Source organism: Somniosus microcephalus, chromosome 17 (genome assembly GCF_052327205.1).
Source record: "Somniosus microcephalus isolate GS21.2 chromosome 17, FLI_Smic_1.0, whole genome shotgun sequence".
NCBI classification, from domain to species: domain Eukaryota; kingdom Metazoa; phylum Chordata; class Chondrichthyes; order Squaliformes; family Somniosidae; genus Somniosus; species Somniosus microcephalus.
In genome coordinates this window covers 55,086,057-55,112,872 of record NC_141003.1, presented here as the reverse complement: position 1 = coordinate 55,112,872, position 26,816 = coordinate 55,086,057, and the positions used below count along the sequence as shown (strand labels likewise).

The 26,816-nt window shown below is 45.6% G+C and overlaps 1 protein-coding gene across 4 annotated transcripts in view; it reads right to left on the bottom strand.

Moving 5' to 3' along the window:
- The window catches only part of sema3c (sema domain, immunoglobulin domain (Ig), short basic domain, secreted, (semaphorin) 3C), a 355,573-nt gene that overhangs the window by 142,042 nt on the left and 186,715 nt on the right, over window positions 1–26,816 (bottom strand). The window contains exon 1 of one of the 4 annotated variants that reach the window (XM_086010367.1): window positions 11,335–11,432. The exons of 2 other annotated variants lie outside the window; for them this stretch is intronic. The gene's annotated coding sequence lies outside the window, so the exon portion shown is untranslated. Of the gene's footprint in view, window positions 1–11,070; window positions 11,294–11,334; window positions 11,433–26,816 lie in introns of those variants that run through there. One more of the 4 variants, XM_086010364.1, reaches the window with a different exon arrangement.

Here is a 26,816-nt window from a genome sequence, read left to right as displayed (position 1 = left end):
GCTGTGCTTCAGCAAAGAGGTGGTAACAGAGCTCTGCCACCTCCTCCAGCCAGACCTCGAGCCTCAGACCAGGGTGAGGACGGCTCTCTCAGTGGCAGCGAAGGTGACCATCGCGCTCAACTTCTATGACAACGGTTCATTCCAATGTGCAACAGGAGACATCTCCAATGTCTCCCAGTGTGCCGTGCCTTGCTCCATCCGAGATGTCACAGATGCACTGTATCGAAGGAGAAGGAAGTACATTTCCTTCCCTATGACCAGAGAGAAGCAGCACGAGCGTGCATGCGGATTTGTCAGGAAAGTGGGCTTCCCAATGGTACAGGGCGCCATTGACTGCACCCACATCGCCTTGCGGGCACCTCAGAACAATCCGGAGATATTCGGTAACTGAACAGGCTACCACTCGCTGAATGTTCAGTTGGTGTGCGACCACACACGCAGATTCCTAACTGTCAATGCCCGATATCCTGGAAGTAGCCACAATGCTTTTATCCTACGCCAGACCGGTGTGCCAGATCTTTTCCAGCCACCACATCAAGCTCAACCTCTCCACTGGGCTGATGACTCCCCTACGCAACCCAAACACTCCTGCCCAGCACTTCTACAATGACAGTCATGCTGCCACCAGGAGCGTGATTGAGTAGGCGATAGGAGTGCTGAAACAACAGTTCCGCTGCCTTGACCGCTCGGGAGGAGTCCTCCAGTACTCTCCTCATTGGGTCTCCCTATTTGTTGTCGTCTACTGCATGCTGCACAACCTCGCTATTATGAGGGCACAGCCATTGCCACTAGGCATAGACGCACTACCTCAGGAGGACGAGGAGGACAAGGAGGCAGCTTGAAATGACCTCCCCTTTAAGAGCTGGAATAAGCTCGAGTCGAGGCTTGAAGGCTGATTGCTGAACACAAGTCATCTGAAACTGGGCAGCGCTCTGGCAATAGCGCCCCCTGCAGCGCTCCACTCAGACCATCAGCGCCTCATTTACCGCCCCGCTCACTCCTGGGGCTGAAACGCACAATTTTGCAACATTTTTCAATGAATTATGCCGGGCGCTAACTTTTCAAAAAGTTAAAAGTTAGCGCTTCTAATTTTGCGCCCAAAAAGTTGGCAGAAAGGGCTCATAGATTTTTATATATTATAGATTTCCTCATTATAGAAGAGCTTGGTAGGAAGTGGTAATCAACAGTAGAATAAATAATTCATATTTTGCCAATATGACAAGAAATTATTAGTCTTTTTGAATATTATTATAAATGGTTTTGACCTATCACTAAAGTTATGCAGTCATATAACAGAAAAGAAATTTAGAAATAATAGAGAATTATGGATCCCCAGAGTGAATACAAGGTAACAAGAAATCAAAGGGATCAGACAATATCAGAATCTACGAGAATGAAGATTAAGCAGTTTCTAATCATAATCTGAACATCAAGGTTAGGTTACTTTCTATGCAATGTAATTAAAATTGGTCACTTTAAAGGACGTTTTAAAATATTTTTCTAATAGAGTGTAATAGTTTTCTGAGCCTTTCTTCTTCTTAGGCAGTCCCTCAGAACCGAGGACGACTTGCTTCCACATTAAAAATTAGTTCTCAGGTGACTGATGAGTCCAATGCAGGACCTACAGTCTCTGTCACAGGTGGGGCAGACGGTGGTTGAAGGGGCGGGTATGTGGGGTGCTTGGGTTGACGTGCGCTACTTTGGGCTTGGTTTCCGCTTGCTCCCGGCGAAGAGACTCAAGGTGTTCGGCGCCTTCCCAGATGCTTCTCCTCCACTTTGTAAGGTCTTGGGCCAGGGATTTCCAGGTGTCGGTGGGGATGTTGCACTTTTTCATGGAGGCTTTGAGGGTGTCCTTGAAGCGTTTCCTCTGCCCACCTGTGGCTCTCTTGCCGTGTCGGAGCTCTGAGTAGAGCGCTTGTTTTGGGAGTCTTGTATCGGGCATGCGGACGATGTGACCCGTCCATCGGAGCTGATCGAGCGTGGTCAAAGCTTCAATGCTGGGGATGTTGGCCTGAGCGAGAACACTGACGTTGGTGCGCCTATCCTGCCAATGGATTTGCAGGATCTTGCGGAGACAGCGTTGGTGGTACCTCTGCAGTGCTTTGAGGTGCCTGCTGTACATGGTCCATGTCTCTGAGACATACAGGAGCGCGGGTATTACTACTGCTCTGTAGACCATGAGCTTGATGTTATCAACTACATCGCCAATTGGCACTTTCTTTCATTCTGTGAATATATCCTCTTAGTTCCCTCTTGTTATATGGAAGCACGTAAGGATGAAACTTCCAGTCCCAGTATAAAAGGTGTGGGCCATCTTGGGTGTTGTTAAGTAGCCATGCATTATTGGTTTGATCAGATGCCAAGTTCATGAAATTTCCCATGGTTGGTGTATTTAATATAGTCTAATATATGTAGGCAAACTCCTGGCCCACCTTGGGCCTACAGCAGGAGCTCTCCAAGGCTAGCCTACCTCACTCACAGTATAATTTGCCAGATATATATCTGACATATAAATGCTGTTAAGTGCCATCAGGCAACATGTTGCACATTTACTGTTGGCCCATAACACGTTCTCACACAGACTTACATCTCTTTCATTTCTGACTATTGTAAGATTTAGATTACAGGTCACACACAGATTACCCAAAAGGTCTTAGGAGTTGTAAGGCATTTTATTAAAGAGCTACAGTTTAAAGAATAATCAGATATTACTACATGCAATTGAAATAGATACGGTAGACATACACCCGTGACAGATGTGTAGGGTTCGAAAATCCACAACCACGTTTTACCAAAAATTGGATTGCCCTATACAGTTTAAAGCCAACATTTTCGGCCAAGGCAGAGGTCCCGACAAGCAGGCTGGGATATGCCTGGGACATCCGAATACAGGGGACTGTGGCTCAGAGGCAAGCCATAGATGTCGGCCAATCGAAGCAGAGTGCATTCTCAAAGGCCAATCAGGGGACCGAGCCAGACCTGAAGCGAGGAAACCCCCAGCCAATGGGGACCACCCGGTCCGGGTTTGAATATGTGACTCGCCCCTAATCGGGCTATGAATAAAAGCCATCATCACCTTAATCAACTCGGACTAGGGACAATAGTCTTGGGATCACTACAGTTAAGAGATGGCCCAAACTAATCAAGTCCCAGGACTGACACAATGGGGCAGCAGACTTGGAGGAGCCGATGTGCACTCAAAACAATACCCCTGTCCTCACACCTACCTGTATAAATATGGAACACAAGAAGGACCAAGGCTGAGAGAGAACTATTACCAGAAGAACGAACAGGAGAGCAAGTTAAGACGCTGAGGGAAAAGACGAGCCCGGGAGGGACGAGCTGGGGCGAACTAACATCTAAAGAACTCCAACCGCGCTGAGGAGAAGATCCACCATCAGTCCCCAGGCTCAATCGGTATACTGAAGGTTTACTCCACTACCAGACGGTGCAACATCGCCGCAAGAAGCCGTACCGTATACCGACTCCCATTCCGGGGACCTCGACAAGAAGATACCAACGACCGAAGTGGCTGTGGAAGACGGCATTCACTCCAGTCATTTCGGGAACCTTTTCCATCAAGCACAAACCAACCAACGACAACCGACCGAAAGCGCAATCAACAAAACCAAACTTCGAGAAAACCCGACCAGACGCAGCAAGGTCCTCTCCGAGGTTCGGGGTACGGCGAACCCCGAGGCACAGGTCGAATTCTGACGACGACAGCAACAACAACAACCGCACTCAAAATTCCATCTGTCAAGGGAGGAGGCTGTGAGTATAATCCAAGGGCCTGCAACTGTCACTCTAGTTTAGGTAGGAAAGTGGGTTGGTGGGATTGGACTTGGTAAAGATAAAACTGTGTAAACATTGTCGTTGTGTCTGTTCTCTCTCATATTTTATTTATAGTTATAAATGTGTGTGTGTGTTTATTACATTTGTGGTAGAACTTACCTTGGCAAATAAAATTGGTTGTCACCTGTTCTTTTTCCAAGGGCTACTTGTCTCCGAGTGTCTATTTAAAGTGCATCGTTCTCCACCCAAATTCTGGAGTTCGAACCAGATAGGGGCATTAGGGCGCTTCGAACCCGCCAAACAAGGGAACAGCAGACTAGGGAAAAGAGAGAGGACTCCAGGAGCACTTGGGCTCAGGAGTACCCCACAGATTAGGTATAAACTGTGCAGGTCGCCACCGTATTTTAGTCCTCCTCTATAAGCTGTTGTTCTCTATCTCCTTAGAGGGTGTTTAGTGACACCCGACCTGCAGGCTAACATAAGCTGCAAGGGTATAAAGGAGACCGAGGCCCAATACATCAACAGGCACTAAAGACCCCTGCAATTGGGCAGAGCAGAGCCCCATCCCCCTGCAGATGAGGGCAATCTACGGCCATGGAATGGAACGAAACAACCAGATGGACGGTTGTTGGAGGTGTTAGACTGTCAACCACCTCAGAGGCTAAACCTGACCAAGGTGTTAGGCCGTAGCCACCTCGGGGAAGCTTTCGCCCCTAACTGCCCGATTTCCTCTCTCGGTCATCTATATTTATAGTTATTTCAGTGGGCTGGTGATTACCTGGTGTCAATCATTTGTTCCCTATCTATAATCCAATTGTGAAGCAGGAAGGCATCCCTCACCGTCCCTTTCTGCATGGCTGACGAGGCCTACCTCATACATATAAGGTACACATTACAGCTGTAAATTACAATTGAAAGCCTTGGTGCACCATGCATTATGTCATTGATATCTTCAAAGGGCTTTACATATAAAAGCACAACTTGGTTGCATAATGCGTGGGTCCTTAGTAACACCCAGGATTGGCTGCTGCATGGGCACGTGACTATCACTGTGTATGTGCAGCTTCAACTTACAACAGTGGCAACATTACTGGTCTACTTAAAGGACAAGGTGTTCATTAATACAAGGGGACAGATGTGAACTGGAGGCAGATTCAAGCTCTTGACTATTTTTGAACAGGTCATCCTAGACAATGTTGCACAAGGTAAAAGGATCAAGGGAATAAAAGAAGGTAAAGCCACAGGTCTCCCCAAGTTATGGGTCAGTACCATCCACCTCTTGTGTCTCTCACTCACTCCCATACACACATCCACATGAACAGCACACAGAGTCATCATCTTATAATGCAAGCCCTGTTTGAAGGTGTCTGTTGGAGGCAGAAGTGTAATGCTCATCACTTTTCTGTCATTTTAGGTCTGAAACAGCACCCTGCTTGCAAGGTCAGGGCAAGACAACACTTGACACAAGCCTGCACCCTCTCACCAATATATTTGCAAGCACTCACAGGGCTGTACCAATCCTGGAGAATGCAGTTAGCGAGCTTGAGGAGGCAGCATCGAATGAGTTACAGGATACAGTGAGGAGAAACAATTGATGCAGGCAAAAGAGGAGAAGGAAGCTGTTAATGGCCATCAAAAATCCACTGTACTTTGAGAACAGCAGCAGTGTAGTGACATTAGCCAGCTGTGTCATCGTCCTTGTACTTGCTATAGTAAAGGAAATGAAAAAGCTGGCTGTGCTGACCAATAAATCAATCGCTTGTTTCATACATTTGCGGGCAGCACATTGGCTGATGGTGTTGATAATTCCCTGTGCTAGACTTAAAGGAGGAAGAGCCAAAAATGTTGAACAGACCAGGCTCAGACATTGCAAGTGTCCTTGCAACAGATGGAACAGATCTGCAAGTGGTTCCATGATGACCTAAAGTCTGTGGAGGCAATTCCTCACAGTCATTGTCAGGTAGGTGTGCCAGGATCTGCAGATACTTTTGATGGCATCATAGCGGGTGCAAGCAATCCAGCTTTGGTGCCTGTTGATCTCCTTTAATTTAGTAGCAGTCAATGTATAAAATACGGTGCTTGTGGTGCCTTTAAAGCAGCCCCCAGCATAAAGGTAGCAGTGGCTTGCCAAGGGACACTAGACTTGGTAGCTTTCAGTTCGATACTATGGCGTTCCCTGAAATAGAATGAACATTGGTATAGTGGAAGGCTCTTTACAAATCTTGACTTATTTAAGGACCTTTCTGTTCTGATGAACGTTTCTTTACAGTCAGTTTCTCTGTGACATTGGCAGCAATGATTCTGCCTCTTGTCGCATTACATGAACATTTCCTCCACTGCCTGAGCCGGAAAACAAAGGAAAAATCCATTCACAGTCATTAGTTAAAAAAGCCAACATCCCTTTAAATTGTGACTTACCAAGTGGCTTCCCTTTAATGCCTGCTCGGAATCACTGGGAGTAACGTTAGGCAGTAACCTTCGTCTAAACATGACACGATTCAGTGAGTTCGCTAAAGATCTCATTAGCAGGCAGGATGCTGCTAAAATTAGGCTCCCAATCAGAACGTACAAAATCAAAATGAAAAACTAGAGGGAGCAAGTTTCCAGCAGGGAGTGGGCAGTCGTGCTGAGCATCCAAACTCCCATTCTCCGCACACTGGAATTTCGCCAGTAGTACCAATACTGCCGATCTGAATACTCACCCTCTAATGTGAAGTTATATTCCTGTTATACTGCAGGGTTTATATATGAGCAGTGTGTTGTGTGCAAGACCTACAGCATATTTTCTTTAGTCTAGCACTGTAATGCTACATGGATTCAACTTGAAAACAATAGTCCCACATCAGTAGTGATATACAATGGTTGCTATAACACTGCAGTCAGTGTGTATGAAGTTAGTTTACCTCCAAATGCTATAGATTGAAAAACCTCACACACCTTTTCCATCACTGATGATTAATTGGTGCAGTGTAGCTGGGATGGAGTTGTCAAGAACATACTTTCAAAACAGTGAAGTATCTCTTGGGAATATTAGAAATTCAGGTGATTCCAGCTTAAAAAAGTGCCTTTACTTTCGATTATTTCAGATGGTGACCTTAACTTTCAATTGTATTATTCCTGTCAAAATAAAAGCATATCAACTATTTGTTCTGAACTGATTCAGAATGCCATTATTCCATAATACACCACAGAATTGTCACCAGGCAAATCACAGTACCCGTATATACACATATACTTTCACACACAGCCTTCACTTGCATATTTACAAATGTATACACGGAAAGCGGTCAATATTCTCAGCAGAACCAGCTCTACCTTCTTCCATCTTTATTTCAGTATGCCACCCACATTACAAGACACATGTAACAACAGCCAGTTGTATTTATATAACGCCTTTAACATAGTAAAACGTCCCAAGGCGCTTCAAAGGAGCAATTATCAAACAAAATTTGACACCAAGCCACATAAGGAGATATTAGGGCAGATGACCAAAAGCTTGGTCAAAGAGGTAGGTTTTAAGGAGCGTCTTAAAGGAGGAAAGAGAGGTAGCGAGGCGGAGAGGTTTAGGAAGGGAATTCCAGAGCTTAGGGCCTTGGCAACAGAAGGCACGGCCACCAACGGTGGAGCGATTAAAATCGGGGATACTCAAGAGGTCAGAATTAAAGGAGCACAGATATCTCAGGGGGCTGTGGGGCTGGAGGAGGTTACAGAGATAGGGAGGGGGCGAGGTCATGGAGGAATTTGAAAACAAGGATGAGAATTTTAAAATTGAGGCATTGCTTAACTAGGAGCCAATGTAGGTCAGCGAGCACAGGGGTGATGGGTGAACGGGACTTGGTGTGAGTTAGGACACAGGCAGCCGAGTTTTGGATGACCTCAAGTTTACGGAGGGTAGGACGTGGAAGGGCATTGGAATAGTCAAGTCTAGAGGTAACAAAGGCATGAATGAGCTGAGGCAAGGGCCGAGTCAGGCGATGTTCTGGAGGTGGAAATAGGCGGTCTAAGTGAGTGTGCGGATATGTGGTTGGAAGCTCATTTCGGGGTCAAATATGATACCAAGGTTGTGAACAGTCTGGATCAGCCTCAGACACTTGGCAGGGAGAGGGATGGAGTCGGTGGCTAGGGTACATTAAACATATTTCAATACACAAGGCACACTGGTTGCGACACAAATAGAGCCATTAACCACAGAGTCATGTCAAGTTCACTATTGACAATGAGTCCCATCCAATCATCACTTTTGCTGATCACATATTTGGAAGAGCAGTGTGACGTAAGAAAACTACTCGGCACTTGATCTGAGTATTAAACAAGGCTTTAATCAACTGTTTTTCAACATGGAGATCTAGTTGTGTCCTTCACTAGTTCCTGTTAAAGAATGTCCTGCACAAGCTGGGCCCATGCCCGAGTATTTATACTCTCCCTGGACAGCGCCACCAGCAGGCTGCCCAGTATTATTACATAAGTCATTTTCACATGAATGGCAAGATTCATGTCACAGTGCACCTCTTTTTACCCTCAATGGCTAAGACCCACACAGTTTGCTGTGTTACAGTGCTGCGCACCATGTTAAAATGCAGATGACTACACACAGCACAGGTGAACAACAGTTCAGCAGGCCAACCATAACGCTTTGCGGTACTTTTAACATCAGGCACCAAGTATCACTGAAAATATCAAGTTGTTTTTCCTCTCAGACAAAAGATTTGAAATACAATGAGAAAAACATTTTGCACCATCTATGTCCCTTTCATTTCGGACTGATAACGTAGCAGTACTTATGTTTCACATATATGGATACGCCCATCAAAACCACCATTACCAACACTATGAACTATCACATCATTAATCATATCTGCATTTTAAGCTGTAAAAGCCACAAAACTAAAATCAAAAAAATGAGCATCCAACCCTTCTTCATCGCAACTTACTGTGAGTACTCACTGCTGCTGAATTTTTAAAGCAATAGCAATGCTGCAACCCCAACTTTCTTTAGCACGTCTGCAGAGTTTCATCAAGAGGAAGAAATACCCTTCAAACTCTGAATTATAATATATCTGTAGTCAGAAAGCTGAGCAATTTGTACTCAATTTATTTATATATCCTGCAATCCCCTGCTCCTCCTTCCTTTGTGCTGTGTTACTCTCATTCAGCCTACATTAGTCATTTTTCTTTATACTATGAAATGTTTTCCAGAGGCCCAGTCTCCACTGAATATGACTCACTGAACACAACTGGACTCAAAAGCAATTTTAAAATGTCTTTCAAATGAGAGAACGTGGCCGACTGTGGCGGCCTCTTCAAATATCATCACAGAGCAGTCTGCACCATCATAGAAGTGTTCCCTCATAATAAATATTAACCAAGTCTTAAAGAAACTTTCAATACCGACACTCTGAGCTGCTCATAGTACACAAATGGAGAATCCAGCTGCCACCTGCTCTCACATATTCAGGAACTGCAATTCCTAGTACACTTACACTTGATTACTTGTGTGTTAAAAGGTCAGTCATTTAGTATACGGCTGGATATCCCTTACTTATTAACCTGTCAAACTTGGCAAAATATTTCACAACATAAATCGACAGAAATAGTTATTAATACTAGTTTAATAATTTCACACATTAGTTGCTAAAAAAATTAGAAATTACTCAGTGAGATGGAAGTTAACAGTCAATTTTCCTAAAAAATGGTTATATCCTAAAATTTTAATATTCAGGTATAAAAGAAATATTTTACATCAATCAAGAACCTAATAGAATACTTTGCCTTTAGCCCAGAACAGAGGTGTTTCATTTTCAATAGCCAAACAGTTATAATAATTTAAACCTCAGCCAGAAGTCAATGAAAAGTCCCCTCTTTAAGCAGTGAAACATCTTTCATTTGGTTTAACCGGTGATGAATCACAAATAACATAACTCAGGGAAGCTGTTGGGTCTCTCCATTCAGTGGTTCACTCAGAAACAACAATAAGCCCAACCCCGCATTAGCAAGTAGCCAGGCTTTGATTGTGTCCAGGATAGATGACACTTATGAATCCAGTGGGAGCTATTTTAAGCCTCACTTAGGAATTAAAGAACAAAGATTGCCAACCGAGGAAGATAAATTCAGTATAACAACAGAAAATGCTGGAAAAACTCAGCAGGCCAGGCAGCATCCGTGGAGAGAGAAACAGAGTTAACGTTTCAGGTCGAAACCCTTCTTCAGAACTGAGAAAAAAGCAGGAAATGAGACAGATTGAAAAGCGGGTTTGGGGGCTGGGAAATGGGGGAGGGGATGAAAGAACAAAAGGGAAGGTCAGAGAGGTGAAGAGACATTAAGAGATATTCAAGGCGAGACGAGATGGTAATAGGACAGGTAAAGAGACAAAAGATGGCTCTAGATGAAGTGTGAAATACGCTGGCAGAGTGAGAGACAGCTGCCATGTGGGAGAGAAAAAAAAGGAAAAGGCACAAACCAAAGGTGTGGATAAAAAATATATAAAAATATAATAGGGGCCGAGGTTATGATCTGAAATTGTTGAACTCAATAAATTCAGTGCTGATCTTTAAGCTGCCATATGGTTTGTGACCATTTCCCTTTTTCTTCCAGTCACCAGTTCTTTTGTCAGTTGGTGAATTAGCCCCATTGAGTATACAGTCAGTCATTACCTGGATATCCAGCTTGCCTTTGGACCACTGTAGCTTTAAGCGACTGGATACTGTCACAAAGGCACTGCACTCCCACTATATAAGCTCTTCTACCACCCACTGACACATTTCTCCAAGAAATTACTCATGATGAGAATTGCTTCCTAAATTGTCTAAATCGATCTACTGGCCTCAAATTCACAATGACTGTGCAGGAAAATCTGAATAGAGGTTGCAAGAATTTGTAACCTGCAACTAAACCAGGCAACATTTCAATGTGCTTGAAATTACACAAGAATAAGTCATATCAGCTGGCCAAAATATTTACTTTCCTGAAAAACTTGTTGGAAATGCAGTGGTTCATCACTTTCCTAAACTAGTTAGATTTTCCTTAGCTATTTAAGTTCTTGGTTGCTAGGTAATTGTACAATCTTTAACAACACACCATGTGCCTCTAAGTCAGATTTAAGTTGACTAAACAGTGAAATGGCACAACAGAGGGAATTTCTAACTGCTTTAAGACACAGAAAGACATCTGTTCAACTCCTGATCCAAAGCCAAGAGCGGGTATAAAACGAGAGGCAAATTTACTGGGATAACAAATCAAACTCTACTGCAATTTCAAAACAGATTGCTGACACCTTACCTTACATTCAGCCATGTAATAGCTCCAGCAGCTTTTAGACAACTGTACCCTATTGTTTCACGTCCCACTGTTTACTGCTTTCCTTACTTTGGTCAAAAGCATTCAATGACATCATTCATCAGAAGTCGCCCAAGCTTAAGTAGATTATTAAAACAAGTAGCCTGCACTGGACCAGAACAAGATCTGTTCAAAAACTGTAGCTTTCAGTGTTAGCTAGTCACCAGCAGCAATTTAATGTTGTATTGAAGGAAGTTAGTCACCAACCTTGCTGGCTCATAATCAGCTTGAGCAAAACAGAAACCAGAGAAATAGAAGTTAATGCGATAAAGCTGTAATTCTAAGTGATCACGCTTATTCCAGTAACAGAAAGCAGGCATTAATCCTCTTCCCGTTGCTATGCTAATGTGTCTGTTTGGATCTGCCAGTCTGTGCCAGCATTCCTGTGTGGGGGCAGCAGACACACAGCACACCAATTAAATGGAGCTCACAAAGCCATTGTAACACCAGGATCAAGAATCCTTTAATATTTAACTTCACCATTTATTGGACTATCAACAGATGTAAAATAATCAGCCAGTAAATGAAGTCCACATTAAAGGACATTTTCATATATATATTTTAAACAATATGGCACAAATTAAATTCGAGGATAAATGTTCAGGAAATATTTAAACACACTTGTCCCAGTAACAACCCCAACATTTCATTTAACTTTTACATTATATTTTCTTTATTCAAAGTATTTTAGTACTTTTGAACCAGCAGATTGGAAACATTTTCATGAAAACATGAAAGAGCCCACACTGTAAATAATCCACAGAATATTTTAACGGCTGCCAATTCTGATGGGTTACTAACAGCAAGATTTTTATGAGCCCAAACAGTGAGTTAGATACCAAGTGGTTTACTGTGTATTCTTTTAGGTCCACTTAAAGAAATAGTTTTATTTATTCTCTGTGTATTGGCAACATTCGTGTGCATGCTGGTGCACACAAAATGTCCAGGCTTGTTATTTTAGAGCTGAAGAATGCATTATGTACGGCCTTCATTACTTACTGGCTCCATTATGTACTGGCCTCAGTAACAATATTAAATAAACAGAACTGCAGGAATGCCCTCCATTTACCCAGTGTGGCTTTGGCACATTTACCCACAGGGCAGTGCTCAATATACAGACATTGGCATCTGTTAGCGCAGCTCACATATTGTGACACAGTTAGTACCCTGCTCGTCCTGTGACTTGCTATTCCACTGTACTGGAAACACAAGAAAAAGTGCTGAATAAAACAAAACTCTCAGTCATATCTTTGCTGACTCCTGTTTGATCCTCCTCTCCCTATTGCTTACTGTATGGGATATTCAATAATAACATTTTTTAAATGGATCAATATTGGGTTTCCAGTGTGTTTATAGAGTGAGTAGAAATTATTACTTTTGAGCTGTCATCAAACGACACTGGCACTGCAATGTTTAACTCCACGCTGTGTAATAACTGCAACCGCAGTGATGCATTTTGTCCCTTTGATTAACTGTGAATTTTCATACACACCACTTAAGGAGGAGGTGGTGTCAGGCAAACCCCTTTAACACAGTATGCCAATATTTTATACTCTTGTCACCTCGTGTAGACCTTGGCCCACTGATACCAGTAACACCCGGATTGTGGCAGTGTGGCAGTGCCACGTATGTGGTATTCAAAATATTTCAGAAAGGTATAAAATATTACATTATATTAAAAATGCTGAGGACCCTTGCCTTCAACTGGGTTCAACATTCTTGCTGTTTGCAGAATTTTCCTAATAGAGTATTTTACACCCAATGCTAACTGAAAGTTGCTATCATTGCATTTGAAAAAATAGCAATGTTAGATATTATTAGCTTTTGCAGGCTGTATGTCCGTAGTATTCCAATTAATATTCATTCGATAGCACAGAATTTGTGGCTGCTGAAAGGAAAATAACTAGCACTTCAGTGTCACCAATCTCTACTAGTATTTATATTAATGCCAACACATAAATAGGGGTCATAAATATAAGATAGTCACTAATAAATCCAATAAGGAATTCAGGAGAAACGTCTTTACCGAGAGAGTGGTTAGAATGTGGAACTTGCTACCACGCGGAGTAGTTGAGGTGACTAGCATAGATACATTTAAGGGAAGCTAGGTAAACACACGAGGGAGAAAGGAATAGAAGGATATGTTGATAGGGTTAGAGAAAAAGGGTTGGGAGGAGGCTTGGCTGGAGCATAAATACCGACATAGACTAGTTGGGCCGAACGGCCTGTTTCTGTGCTGTAAATTTAATGTAACTAGGCTCAGGAATTCCCTCCCAAAACCGCCACACCTCTCTCGCCTCCTTTAAGATGCTCCTTAAAACTTACCTCTTTGACTCACCTGTCCTACTCCTTCTTGGGCTCGGTGCCAATTTTTGGCTGATTACGCTCCTGTGCAGCGCCTTGAGACACACTCGAAAGGCACTATATAAATGCAAGTTGTTGGTTGTTGTAAAAGATAAAGCTCACATGGACAAGATGATTTGTTATAGAAGGCCCTTCGAGAGGTAATGTTACCCAGCATTAGAGCCTGGCGTCTGGGCTAGGCTGTCCACATCAGGCACAGGGTGAACATGTTGAAATAATTGATGTGTGTAAGGATTTAGAGGTTATTTTGTAACAAATGTTCCTGATGATTACTTTACCAGATGAATATATTTCCCTGCACTGGCAACATCCTCCTCAAGCTCACACCACAGCTAAGCATGCATAACCTGAACGTGACTGTTAGACTGGGTCTCCAGTCGAAAACTCAGGTCAGCAGTACTTAGTGTCAAACAGTGGCCAGACAGGTTTAATGAGGAAGAATAAACTACTGCTCTCTCAACTGAGGAACAAGTACATTGACTAACTGAGGTGTGGAATCTGATGACATTCTAGGAGTTTAACACACTCCAAGATTCATTTCTTAAATTATTTTCAGAATTGCACATTGGTTTACATACTGATGCAGTTGAACCCTTTCATTCCACTGTAACAACAGCATACATTGACATAATGGCCCCAATATTTACGGTGAGGCGGGGAGTGAGCGGGGGCACCCGTCAGTGGCCTGAAAAGCTGGGAACGCGGAAGTCCTGCCGAATTTAACAGCCACATTAAAAAGGCTGGCCACCTGCCGGGCGGGAAAGTCTGCAGTTCCTGGCAATCGAGAAGGCCGGGGGTTGGTATGGGTGAGCTCAGATAGTAGGGGAAAGAGAGATCGCAGTGGGGGTGGGGGAGAGAGATCGTGGGGGAGAAAGGGGGCTTGGAGCGCGCGGTGAAGAGATTGCGGGACGTTCAACCGATGGCATGGAAGGGAGAGATGGTGGCAGGTTTGCTTGCGGGGCCGGGGTGGGTGGGGGGGCGGTGGAGCACCCTTGCTGCTCTTGGCCCACAAGCAGTGCTGGAAAACACTTAGCTGCTGGATCTGGCAGCTCCCACCTCCCTATTGCTGCTGGGTTTCTGGAGCCCTGGGAAACCCAGCCTGTAGCCGTTAAATCCAAATTGAAGCACACAGCCTCAATTAAATATTATAATTACCCACCCACCTCTACAGAAGGGTTTACTCGGACCCCAATCCCACCGCGGCTAAGCCAGAAGTAGGCTCGTTCGTGGCAGGTTTGGGGTCGGGTTTCCCATCTTTTCAAATTCGTGGGGCGGAGGGGTTAAAATTACCCCCAATAAAAATGTTGGCACAACGTGGAACTGTTACATTAAACAGGATCAAGCTAAGCAATGTACAAGGACTGAATCATGCAAATCAATATCAAAATTTGATTACTAGCTAAACAGCTAACTGGATAGAGAAATAGAATGAGTATTAGATTTTTATTGATGCATTTTGCTGAGTCATTATAATCCTACCTAGTTTAGTAACTGAATTTAAAAAAAAGTTACACATGGAACAAAATATACAGCTTAACGTTTCAGGCGTTTCCACAGGTTAGTCAATCTAGGGTCATGTGGTGTTGCTTCCTCTGTTCTTCCTCAATCAAGGTATTCTGTTGATGGTAGTCCTGGGCCGAGCTGGATAAGGTGAACAGGGGGGGTTGCGTTATCTTGCCGAGAGGTTGGGTCACTCTTCTTGTGGCGCCTGGAGCCTTGCGATGGTGTGTTCCTATTTCCCTCTTGTACATTTTAATTATTCCTCAACGATATTTATCGAAGTATAAATCTGGATAATGACCTAAAACTAAGCTGCATTACAGCGAGATTCAATGCGGGTTTCCCACCTCCCCCCCAGTATTGCAAGAGTTTACAAGAAAGGTTGTCTCCTTTAAAAGCGAGCATGTAACTTTGTGAGTTTAGAGACACATGTGTTTCTCATTTGATTGGTGAGCAGAGCATGCTGCCTTGTCAACGGGAAGGAGGTCAGGAGGAATGTGGTGCAGAGCGTGGAGCGCAGCTCAGCTGGTGCAGCGGTATCGTTAGTCCAACCCCGAGTGACTCAGCCTGGAAAATGTACTGGCTTTACGAAGAAAAATAAAGTCTATGCTTGCTGTTTTTAAATGTGGGCTGAATGCTTCGAGTATTCCTGTCATTGGAAGAGGGTGCTTCAGGGAGGAGGGAAAAGGGAAAGGGAGGGGAGGGAAAGGGAGGAGGAGGAGGAGAAGGAGAGCGAAGGTGGAGGTGGAGGGAAAGCAGGAGAGAGAAAGGAGGACTGGGGAGAAGAGGGGAGGTGCAGGGAAGGAAGGAGAGGAAAGGAGAGAAAGGGAGGAAAGTGATGAGAGGAGGCTAGGTGAGAGGAGAGGAAGTAAGGGGAGGGGAGGGGAAAGGAAATGAGGGGAGGGGATATGAGGGGAGGGGAAAAGAGGGGAGAGGAAAGGGGGGGGAGGGTGGCATTACAGTGCCTGATTTGCATTCCATTGCTGGTTCTATAATAGATTAACGTCCAGGCAGTGAAGCTAAAAAAAAAACAGAAAATGCTGGAACCTTTTGTCAGACCTGAAACGTTAACTCTGTTTCTCTCTCCACAGATGCTGCCTGACCTGCTGAGTCTTTCCAGCTTTCTCTGTTTTTATTTCAGATTTCCAGCATCTGTATTAGTGAAGCTGAAAATCCACCTGAACTTATGATCTGATTTACTGGGAGCAATGTCATGGAAGATGCATTAGTGCTGCAAATAGCACTAATGGATCTTCTCTGACGTGGCACAAGGTAAGTCAGATAATATGTTCAGGTAGATTTTCAGCTTTACTGCCTGGATGGTAATCCATTATACAATACAAACAAAGGGCTTTTTCTTAGGCAAAGGAACAAATTACTTTTAGTTGGAGACATCCTAGTTCCCGACTTCATCCATCTGTTAATCGCTGCCATTCTGTTCCACAGGTGTGAAGCTAGAAGATCATTTTGAATCCAGTTGTTACTCTGAGCGGGCCTGGGCTCAAAGACTGACGTCTGTTTCTTTTGGGTACCCCTCCTAATGAGGGCCCTCCCCTCTCAGATGTCCGGCTGCTGCAGCTGTAGGCATCCCCCCCCCCCCCCCCCCCCCGGGAGATCCCCAGCAACATAAAGGGGCAGGGACCTGGTGTCACGCATCCCCGCTGCCTTTTACTCTCCTTTGCAGAGTATTCCCAGACACCTGAGGAAAGGGAAATCTCTCCGATGGTAATCTCCTAAATTTGGTCACCAGCTGTGACTTCTAATTCAAGGGAAATGTGCAGAAAGTAAATTAAGCCTCGTAAACTAGTTTGCTCAGACACAGAGGCGGTCATTTTAACTTCGGGTGATGGTCTACAATGGGTGATATCGAACTAGCCGCTCAGTTTACACCCTGCCTGATTTTCCGCTCTATTGAAGACAACAGAAAGGACAATAGAGTGAGGCGGCTAATTTGATATCGCCCATTTTACACCAGCACCCAAAGTCAAGTAAAACCTTTCAGTTTACTTAAAATTTTACTATAGTCAAATGGTGCAAAATTTGGATCCATATCGACCGTTTTTTGGGTCTTAGATGTCCAAAATGGCGCACACCATATTGGCTACACCGGCAACCACCAACCCCAATTCCCAATCACCAGCAGTCCCACACGTTACCGTCCCTCTGTCACTGACCATCACAGCATAGCTTGGCCACAATGCAAAAATAAAAGCCTCCACAAAATCAACATTCCAAGCCAAATTTATAAATAAAATCGTGCCATTTTGAATACAAATGTCAACTAATCACCCTTATGCATTTCCTTAGTGCCTGTGTTTCCTGTGCCTTTGCCTGTCCTACTGCTCCTACGAGGTGCTACCCCAGAGGCTGCAGCATGTCTGGTGGAAGGCTGCTGACTTTCAGTGGAGGAAACTGCAGATGTCCTTGGACGACGACCTCGAGCAGCTCTGGGCCTAGAAGGCCCGGCTTCAGACTGCACCACCTCAACCTGGGCGGCAGCAGTCTGGGCTGACAGGAAACAGCAAGGGCACTGTTGGAGTGGTAGTGGTGGGAGGACGAATGCTCTCATCCTGAGAGAGGACAGCAGGTTCGTGCTCCATGGAGCCACTGCCACTCCCCCCGGGGTGGTGCCTCAGCAATCCTAGTAATCTGTTGGAGGACAGATTGCTGGACTGCTGTGAAACCCTGCAAGTCACTTTGAACACTGGAATCCAGAACCATGATAGCAGCAGAGCTTGCATGACAGCAGTCTGAGCTTCCACTGCAGCACGCAGATGTTGGGTGGCTGCTGCTTGTGCTGCAATGGAAGCTGAGACATTGGCCATCAGACCCTGCATCATGGTTGGGTCTACAAGTGTGGTAATGGAGTTGGCCATCACTTCCATGCTGGAAAGGATGGGCTCCAAGCTCTGCGCAAAGCCCTGTGCCAAGTTGGTTTCAGACTCCTCCGTGCTCCTTGACAATGCAGGTAGGCTTCCCAATGGACCAAGCATTTCATTGTGCATACCAATCAGCCTTCCTCTGTAGCCTGCCCCAGCGAAGTGCTCATCTGAGTCCTCTGCAGCAGAACTTGTGTACGACCTCGCCCTCTGGCGAGCTGGCACCTGCTCTATCTTTGCCCCCTGCCCTGGCAACAGGCCACTCATGCCCAGTATCTCAACACGTGCCGATCCCGCCTAAATGCTATCCTCTAAATTATGCAGTGTCAGTATCTGAGCTGGTGGCTGCGAGTGTTAAATCGAGTGACGGTGTGTCTTCACCTTCACTTTCTTCCTGCTCTTCCACCACTGCCTGGCCATGTTGCAGTTCTTGGGTATCAGAAGAGAGAACGGCACAAAGGTAAGGTTGTGGTGAGGGGATGGGAGAAAGTAAGAGGTGCCTGCTTACACCATCTGCAGCTTGTAAATCAGAAGAGATTGTGTGATGAGGGGGAAGTGGGGTGTGAGAAGGAGGATGAGGTATGAGGTTACAGTCACCTTCTATGGTTTCAGCCCTGCCCCTGGTCACAGCCTCAGCAATGGCCATCCCAATAATGGCCAGCACCGTCTCCTCCATGGGGGTTAGGAAATACAGGCATACCCGTCCCCTGCCGGTTAGCCCCTGCTGCCTCCAGTTGTGCGCCACCTTGTCCTGCAAGAGAGAGGGAAGTGTGTCAGTGAGTGTGGTGCAATCTGTTTGGGTGATGTGGCTGTCATGGTTGAATATCTGGCAGTGTGTGCAAGCTGTGAGATGTGAGTGTGAGGCTTGCAGCAGTGTGAGGGTGAGGTGAAGCTATGAATTTTAGGTAGGAGTCCTGATTGATAGAGATTGTTGGTAGGTGAGTGATGGGGGTGTGGTGCATTGAGCAGTGGCTGAGGGTAATGGTACAGATATGGCATTTGAAGATGCTTTCACTGACCTCGGCCACTTGTGTGAGGTCATTGAACTTCTTACGGCACTGCATCAGTGTCAGCTGTGGCTCAGTTGGTAGCACACTCGCCTCTGAGTCAGAAGGTTGTGGGTTCAAGTCCCACTCCAGAGACTTGCGCACATAAAGCTAGGCTGACACTCCAGTGCAGTGCTGAGGGAGTGCTGCACTGTCGGAGGTGCCGTCTTTTGGATGAGATGTTAAACCGAGGCCCTGTCTGCTCTCTCAGGTGGACTTAAAAGATCCCATGGCACTATTTCAAAGAAGAGTAAGGGAGTTATCCCCAATGTCTTGGCCAATATTTCTCCCTCAACCAACATAACAAAAACAGATTATCTGGGCATTTTCACATTGCTGTTTGCGGGAGCTTGCTGTGCGCGAATTGGCTGCCGCATTTCCCACATTACAACAGTGACTCCACTTCAAAAGTACTTCATTGGCTGTAAAGCACTTTGAGACGTCTGGTGGTCGTGAAAGGCGCTATATAAATGCAAGTCTTCCTTCCATCCAGGTCCTCGGTGTTTGACTGCTGGCATTGACTACCACAGCTATCTACTCCCACTGCCTTCTGAGTATGTGTCTGGTGGGTTTCCTGGCCCCCTGTGGATACAGCACATCTCCCCTCCTTTCCACCTCCTCCGCCAAGGCCTTCAATGCAACCTCAGAAAAACTTGGAGCACACTCTTTCCCATTTTGTGCCATTACTGAATGTTTCCCAGGTCAGAATCCATTGGAGAACAATCTCCAGCCACAGTTCACCTCCCCTTTAAAAGATGCAGGCTAACTTTAACTGCTGCTAGTCTCTCGCGATTTTCGGTGAGAAGTTGGTGTGCTGCCTGCGTCACATTGAACGGGCGCGGGTTAATTGGGCATCGCGATCCCTGTGCCCATTTTTGGGGCTATCAAATTTAACCCCAAAAGTCTCTTGTAGAGTAACGAATAAAGTAGATACTGGGGCAAAAGGATGGTTAAAGTAAATAAGAGCACAAAAGAATTGATCCTTTAAATATTCCATGTTTCCATCAGTTAGGAATTGAATCACAGTCTGTGCTAGCAGTACATTTTGTCAACTAAATAAATACAGGTAGACTATCCTTTATCCGAAAACCTCGGGACCAGCCGAGTTTCGGATAAAGGAGAATTTCGGATTTCGGAAGGTGGGTCCGCGGGGGGTCGTGCGCACGACTTACGCTGACGCTCAGCGTAAGTCGGTCGGGGCCGGCGGGGTCCGCGGGGGGGTCGGCGGTTGTCGGGGCCGGCGGGGTCCGCGGGGGGGTCGGCGGTTGTCGGGGCCGGCGGGGGGGTCGGCGGTTGTCGGGGCCGGCGGGGGGTCGTGCGCACGACTTACCCTTTATCCGAACTTCCAAAACTGGAACCCTCTAAAAACCGAAGGTTTTTTCGTTCGTACGCACGACTTACGCTGAACGAAAAAACCTTCGGTTTTTAGAGGGTTTCGGTTTTCGGAAGTCCGGATAAAGGGTAGTCTACCTGTATTATCTTGGAGATTGGATTACTCAGTGATGGAGCCATCACATCATTCATTGCGAGCAGAATATAATTTGCCACAAGACTTTGGGCTGTAAACTGACTAAAACATAAATTAGCTTGAAGCATGTATTAGTTTACTGATCCGTGACTACACTTCAAAAATATTGCATTGGCCGTAAAGTGCTTTGGGAGATCCTGAGGTCGTGAAAAGGGCAATACAAGTGCAAGTTCTTTCTTTCTTCTTTGATTCTTTATTTCGAGATTACCAAGGAGTGATTTGCATGAATAGTTTTTGCACATCAGTCATTTCAATTATGATCCAGATGAAACCAATAAGGTACCGATCAATCAGCAACAATTTTAAGTGTTTCCCTTCAATTTCAAATAATTATTAGGATCTTTAAATTCCGTGAAGTTCTCTGCTGAAGCTGGTTTTATTCTGACTATTTATCGGCGCTCCAGTCTCAATCGCAGTTTAAATTTTTACTACTTCAACCAAAGAATGGTGAATGTGTGGAACAGACTTCCCAGGGAGGCAGATAATGTGAGAACATTTAAGAGAGAACTAGATAGATATTTGAGGGGGTGGATGATTTAGGAATAGTGGTCTAGAAATTTGTTGACTCCCTGCCTGTTTTACAGGCATAAAAATGGGTGCCGATGCGTCCAATGTGCCGGGAGAGGGGATCACGCACACATTCCGCACCAGAAGTGCGCCACCCGCCATATTGATAAAAGCTCCAGTATAGGCGTCCAGGGCCTACGCCTGAAACAGGTGCTCGGCCCTTTGCATGTACAAATTGGAGCCTAATGCTTGCTTGAGGCCCCCTTCCCGAAATTAACTGTCCTGAAGGCAGCCGGCGCTGGGCCTGCTGTGTTTAGGATCACCATGTCTACACGCGGCCTAATCACCAGCCCTTAAAGGAACCGCCGGTGGGTGCCACCGAAAAAGTAAGGAAGTGCTCCTCCCGGCTCCACAGCAGTCCCAAAGACCGTTGCCGGCATCCGCGCGGCCCCCACCCTCCCGATCAATCCCTCCATTCCGATCACCTCCCTCCCAGGAACTACCTGAGGGCCGCTGCCGGGGAGGCAGTCAGGCCAACTTCATCCTCGTGAAACGGGTCAGCTGTCTCTGGATGCCTGATTGCCTTTCGCAGCTCACTGGCAATATGTTGATTAGGCCCGAGACTCGATTTCGGGTGATCCCTAGGCCGCTGGCTTCTGTCGCGTGTTCCCAGCACACCATCTTTTTCAGCCCTGAAAATGGGCAGTAACAAATTTCCACCCCATAATATTTTGAGACTAGCCAGTTTGACTGCAGAGCCTTTATCAGTCCTGTAATTTCTTATGTTCCTAGGTTCTGCGCCACAGGGGTCAGTGCTGCTTGGGTTGGCGATTCCCCCCTCCCCACAGCTGCATGTTAAGGTTGCCAACTGAAAATAATCTTGCCTTTGACAAACCTTTCACATCATTTAGCTATTTTCTTCATCATCATCTCTATCCCATTTTTATTCGTAATTTTGTCTATTTGGCCTCTAATATGTTTGTACATTTAGGGTGGGTTTCCTCATAATTGCTGCCCAGGAATTCAAACAGATGTCAAAAGAAAAATGTTTCCTTATTTGACTAAAGAAACTACGATTACGTTTATTTTTTCTGTGCTTTCTATCTACTTCTTTTGATTATGTTTGGGTCTGAGCAGCACGACGGCTGATGAGTATGTTAGAAAGATAGAATGTTATAGCACAGGAAGGGCATTGAGTTGGGCCTGGAGTTTTCTCCACACTCGTCTCCTCTCCTGCTCTCTTCCCTTATTATTCAATATTATTCTTTTTCAATTATCTAACTCTCTTATAAAAGTACTCAGGGACTCTGCTTCTACAGCTTGTGGCAGAGAATTCCAAGCTCTAAGCACCCTCTGGAAAATAATTTTTTTTCTAACCTTTACTTTAATTCTTTTTGCGATTATTTTAAATTTGGGCCCTCTAGCTGGTGCCTCACTGACCAGTGTAATGCCATTTACACTGTCATAACCTTTCCTAATCTTGAAGACCTATAGCAGGTCGCCCCTCTGCCTTCTCAGCTCTAGTGAAATTAAAAGCCCCAACTTCTTCACAACTGTAACCCATTACATCTCTGGCAACATCCTAGTGAATCTACATTGCACCATTTCCACTTCTTTTATAGCCTTTGTCTAGTGAGCTGATCTTAACTGTTCACCATACTCCAACTGTGGCCAAGCTTCACATCACCAGCTTCCTTTTTCATTCAATAAAGAAAATAAAGGAAAGAACTTGCCTTTATATGGCGCCTTTCACAACCTCAGGACATCCCAAAGCACTTTATAGCCAATGAAGTACTTTTGAAGGGTAGCCACTGTTGTAATGTAGGAAACGCAATAGCTAATTTGCACACAGCAAGGTTCTGCACACAATGTGATAATGACAGGATAATCTGGTTTTTTTTTTTAAGTGATGTTGATTGAGGGATAAACATTGGCCAGAATCAGCAATAATTGTTTTAAATCTAGCGTAAAACAAATGTCGCATTATTCTACCTGGGTAACCGATACTTGTCTTTCTTTCCCATGTGTTAAACCAACTCTTCTAGAATGTCGCAACCTGGAGAACATAAGGCACCAGCAAAGAAATCCGCCCTATGGCTTTTGATGAGGATGAAAATGAAACATGGATAACCTGAGGATGTCGCCTTTCACAACAGTATACCTGCACACCAGGAGTTGAATATTGCAAGCAACCAATTGGAGGAGGAATCGACATTTGGGACTTCTCACAGGAGTCAGGCAGGAAACTCCCAGTGCCCTGGTAATTGAAGAAATACGGCAGCTATCTAGACTGGCTTTACCCAGATGAATAACACCCTAAAACGTACTCGAACAACTATGTGAACTGTCAGGAAGCAAGTGACAGCTTGGCTCATGGGCCCAAGCTTGCTGAATGAAATGATCTCTCCCAGAATAGCCTCCTCCACCCAGTATAAAGATGTTGCTCGTCATACCTCTCTCTCTCGACATTAGATAGCCGACCTACATAGAGAATGATCAGCAGACTCAAATGGCATTGTGACTGAAATGCCTTGGATATCCAAGGCAGACCCTGTGCACGTGTCCAAGTCTGATTCCTCTACACACAGTTCTACACCGAGCAGTATAAAACTGCTGGTGTTTCCAAGGAATTAGACAAGGCACTGGCCTGGATTTTGGAATAGAATGATTGGTGTACCTTTGTCCAAATTGTAGTGTATGTACCTTTAAGGGGAGAACTACTTTTTACAGCTCCTGTATACTGTAGTACCGGCAGTGACCACACCTGTATATAAACCCTGAGTAGGGATTTGTACTGTTAGTTTTTAGAGTAACCCTCATCCAGTAAACACCTGTTGATTGTTCCTCTGCAGTCTCTGTCTATTTATTGAGGACACCATACATCAAGATTCACGGATTTAACATTGGTGACGAGAAAATTCGAACCTACCTGCAACTCTGCAGAAGGAAATTCCATCATTGCTGTGAATTCTGTTGTAAACGGTTCTTTGACAAGGAGATAGTGAAGAAAGTACTGCTGTTTCTTTGGAGAGTCCAGAGGCACGGGCGTCGACCATCCGGCGGAGACTCCAGTGAGACGGGCTGGCAGCAGGTACGGCGCAGACCCTTCCCGGACGGCGGCGGCTGGAGCCGACCGACGGCACAGGGGAAGGCCGAGCAGCGTCGGCGTGGTAAGAGAGAGGGTAAAGCGCACAGGGCGCAGCTGGGGCTGAAGACCGAGCGGCGTCGACGGAAAAAAAAAGAGAGGGTAGAGCGCACGGGGCGCAGCCGGGGTTCAGGACCGAGCGGCGTCAACGAGAGAGGCGCGCAGGAAAACGCGCAGAGCGCGGCCGGTGTTCAAGGGCTGAGCAGCGTCCGCGGGGGAAGAAAGGAAAGCACGGGAGACGCCATTTTGAGCCGCAGCGGAGTAGAAGGGAGAGCGCGGGAGACGCCATTTTTGAGCCAGCGGAGAAGAAGGTAGAGCGCGGGAGATGCCATTTTTAGCCAGTCTAACCACACCCAGGGATGCCGAAGAGTGGCAGTGTCACAGCGTTCGACAATGAAGTCGAAGATTGGGCGACATATGTAGAACGCATAGAAGTGTACTGCAAGGCGAATGAAGTGCCAGATGCCAGGAAAGCACTGATATTGTTGAATTCCATGGGTGCAAAAACGTATGGTTTACTGCGAAACCTAGTAACCCCAGAGAAGCCAGTGGAAAAGGATTTTGAAAGCATAGTGGCAATCCTACAGGACCACTTAAACCCCACACCGCTGCTGATAGCAGAAAGATTTAAGTTTCACAAAAGGAACCAGCATTAAGATGAAAGTAATGCTGAGTATTTAACAGAACTGCGCAAGCTATCGAAACACTGCCAGTTTGGAACGGGACTAGCAGATACTTTAAGGGACAAGTTTGTGTGTGGGCTTCAAAGTGAAGGAACCCGGAAACGGCGTCTATCAGAAAAGGATCTTACGCTGGACAAGGCTTTCAGCATGGCAGTATCACACGAAGCAGCAGCACGGGGCGCGGCTGAGATACAATGGAGACCGCAAGAATATGGCACAAATGAAATGGCATACGGAACAGTGAAGTGCTATCGCTGCGGCAGAACAACACATGACCAGCAGCAAGAAATCTCCACAGGAGAAGTACAAGAAGGTACATAAGGTGATGGAGAGTAGTTCAGACGAACAGCAAAGGGATACAGACTCCGGAAGCAAGGAGCTGGGTTGTCTGAAACTACATAATGTGATCAAAACGGAGGATCACCAAACTATCTGGGTCACGCTCAAGATAGCCGGAGTCCAAGTGAAAATGGAATTGGACACAGGATCAGCCCTAACAGTCATAAACTGAAGGGACTACAAGCGGCTATTCTCACATATACCCTTGAGAGATACAGAGATCATCTTGAAGACGTACACGGGGCAAAAAGTCTACCCCAAAGGAAAAATAAGGGTGAACGTTATATATAACGGCAAGGAAACACCAAAAATGGACCTATATGTATTGCCAGAGGGAGGACCACCACTACTAGGACGTGAATGGATCCGGAAGATACAGCTAGATTGGCATTCCATACAAGCACTGACTGTAGATGCCAAAAAGGATGACAACGTCACACCTGGATGACTGTCAAAAATGCTAACTGACACACAAGAAGTGTTCCAGGAGGAACTCGGAACACTAAAAGGCATAACAGCGATGATCAAAATAGAGGAAAATGCAAGCCCAAAGTTTTTTAAGGCCAGACCGGTGCCTTATGCGATCCGCCCAGCCGTTGAAGCAGAGCTGGAAGGTTTGGAACGTTCAGGAGTACTGTCCAAAGTGGACTGGAGCGAGTGGGCTACACCCATCGTTCCTGTAATGAAGAGGTCATTGAGTAATACGCCTGGGGAACCAAAGAAGGTTCGCATCCGTGGGGACTTTAAGGTGACAGTGAACCCAGTCCTTCACACGGTACAATATCCACTTCCGCGGATTGAAGATATTTTCGCCTCGCTATCTGGAGGGAAACGCTTCACTAAGATTGATCTGGCCCAGGCGTACCTGCAAATGGAGGTAGAAGAAGCCTCGAAACAGTACCTCACGATCAACACTCATAAATGTCTCTACCAATAAAACCGGCTGGTGTTCGGGGTAGCATCAGCTCCGGCTATTTGGCAAAGGGCAATGGATCAAGTCCTGCAAGGGATTCCAGAACCCAGTGTTATTTGGATGACATCCTGGTCACGGGCAAAAATGACAGTGATCACCTCGCCAACCTGGAGCAGGTGCTCACTAGATTGAAGGAATATGGGCTCCGAGCTAATCGCCACAAATGCGAGTTTTTCCAGAAGCAGATCTCGTATTGTGGCCACGTTATTGATGAAGAGGGGTAGAGGGGTTACATAAGTCCCCTGAAAAGATTGAGGAAGTAGTCAAGGCTCCAGCACCGGAAAATGTGTCACAACTGAGGTCGTTCCTCGGGCTGGTGAACTACTACCATAAGTTCTTGCCAAATTTGTCTACCGTACTACACCCACTGAACACCCTACTGCAAACGGGGGTACCATGGAAGTGGAATGACGAATGTAAACGAGCTTTCCAGAAGAGCAAAGAATTGATCACATCAAAAGAGGTGTTGGCTCATTTCAACCCAGCACTACCAATTCGGTTGGCGTGTGATGCACCACCCTATGGCATTGGAGCGGTGCTTTCGCACAAATTCTCGGATGGCTCAGAGAGGCCAATAGCCTTTGCGTCACGATCACGAACCTCAGCTGAGCATAACTACGCCCAGATTGACAGGGAGGCCCTCAGCTTAGTGTGGGGAGTGAAAAAGTTCAACCACTATCTGCACGGGCAGAAGTTCACCTTGCTGACTGACCACCAACCACTTG